The sequence below is a fragment of the Manacus vitellinus genome, unplaced genomic scaffold (assembly GCF_001715985.3).
Source record: "Manacus vitellinus isolate BGI_N305 unplaced genomic scaffold, ASM171598v3 scaffold_108_pilon, whole genome shotgun sequence".
Lineage (NCBI taxonomy): Eukaryota > Metazoa > Chordata > Aves > Passeriformes > Pipridae > Manacus > Manacus vitellinus.
Window position 1 is genome coordinate 238,791 of NW_021938835.1, and position 2,367 is coordinate 241,157.

Sequence of the window (2,367 nt, forward strand, 5' to 3'; positions counted from 1 at the left end):
ATGGATCTAAATGTATTTGTTAATAGTGAGTGTGAAGCAGTAATATTAAATTTACAACACATTACTGAACCTGTGCTAAGCAAAGATGCAAGTTTGAGCAAAAAAAGAGAAGAAACAAATCTCACATGGAAAAAAACACTCATTATTTCTATATATATTGCAAGGGAAATGCCTGTATTCCTCCTCACACACTATTTAAAAACAGAAGGCACAGGAATGCATTTAGCTCATCAAACCTGAATTCACAGCAGGCAAAAAAAGTGCAGCAAAAGCAACTCACCAGGTTTTGCATGTGGACAAGTGAAAAAGAACTACTAACAATTAGGGAGTGTTTTACTTTCATCTGTGGAAGAAAAGTGATTGAGAGTTGGGCAGGATTCACTCACCCTTTTCCAACAGGATCTTGGAAGGCCCTGGTGGGGCAGAGAGTTACAGATGGAACCACACCTGCACTTTAAAAGTAGTCTCCCAAAAAACAGGATTAATTTTAACGTCTAAGGACAGAGAATCGTCGTGGGATAGTTTGGGTTGGGAGGGACCTTAAAGATCATCCAGTTCCAACCCTCTGCCATGGGCTGGGACACCTTCCACTAGACCAGGTTGCTCCAAGCTCCATCCAGCCTGGCCTTGGACACTTCCAGGGGCATCCGCAACTTCTCTGGGCAACAACGGACCGGCCTTTGCAAGGACAGGGCTGCAGTTTTCCTCCTGCTTAGCTCGAATTCCAAATCAGGATTTAACGGAACAACTACAGCTCGTGCTCCAGACTTTCCGTAGATATAAGGGGAAGTTTGGGAATGGGCTACAGGAGGGTTTTCTTAAGCAGAGGGGCCTTTTATATTTAGTTATTCTGTAATTAGTTGTTTTCATTGACATACGGTGGACAGATGGTCCCGTGCATTGCTACAGAAATATGGCCAAAGTTTAGGGTCTTGCTACATTTATTGCCATCAGGATGGTTCCCAAAAGCACACAACTATCACAGGACATTTCTGGGAAAGAGCAAAACTATCCCAGATTTCAGCCATGCGGGATCAGACTCCAACCACTATCTGGGCACACACGTGTTTCACCCACTTCTGAAGAGGTTTGTGCCTGGAAGGAAGGAGCAATTCCTCTGCTGCAGAAAACAGCTAATTGCCAGGGTGGGCAGAAATAGATGGCAATTTTAGAGACAGGAATAATTCTAATTGTTTCTTTACCAGGGGAAAGCCAAATAATGCCTTGTCCCCACGAAACTGGTACGTTCTGGATGGTATTTGAGGGCTGTGCCTTTGCACGGGAATTTTGCCACAGGAATTGAACGCACTTTGCCTGCACCCCAGGCTGGCCATCCACCCTTTCTTTCGGATCATCCATACGTAGGATACCTTGTCACAACTGAAATTGCTCAGCTCTCTAGGAAATGTTCTTCCAGTATTTTTGTAATCAACATTTTTCCTTTGTTCTCTGCCTCCAAAGCAACAGATCCCATCTCAAATTCTCCTGATAAAAAATTATGAGACGTAGACACATAATAATGTTGGGATTTTATGGTGGTGCCAAACCTGACTGTAGACTCCAAGTTTAGAGTGAATTTTTATTCATTCTAAATACCCCTATGCATTTTGTGTGTGTGTGTGTGTTTCAGCCCCTCTTCCCCAAAGGTGCAACATTAGGATCAATCAGCATGTTTTAATACAGCAAGTAATTCCCTTCTTTTTTTCCTCTTGCCCTCCCTTGGACATCTCCACAGCTTCCACTATACTTAGGAACTGCTCAGTTTTTAGCACTCCAGACCCATCATGGAGATCTAGCAGAGGAGAACCAGTCTGGATGGTAGAGGGCCACCAAAAAAACCCTGTGGTGTTGAACTGTGACCTTTTAAACTGCTTTCTGTTTGACAGGAACTTACAATGCAGGCCAGGTTTTATCTTGGCTTCTATTTTCATTCACAGAATCACAGAATGGTTTGGGTTGGAAGGGACCTTAAGAGGTCATCCAGTTCCAACCCCCCTGCCCTTCAACCCTTAAGAAACCTTTGTACTCCTTACTAATGGAACCTTCCACAAGATAATATAAATGCATAAGGCACCACACAGCAAGTTTCTCTCCACTTGTTAGAACACACAGGAAGTCCCCCCTCACCCCTGGATGGGACCTGTGGGGTCATTTGGCCCAACCTCTGCCCAGGGCAGGACCCAGTGACAGTAGGATGATCAGCCTGGTCGAGCTCTGAGTATCCCCCAGGTCAGAATTAGTGGGTGAGAGGCTGGACATGAACTGGCCACGGGTGGGGCAGCCCAGAAAATCAAACATGTCCTGGGCTGCAGTCAAAGCACCAGCATGGGTAGCAGGTGAAAGGGGGATTATTCCCCTCTGCCCCCT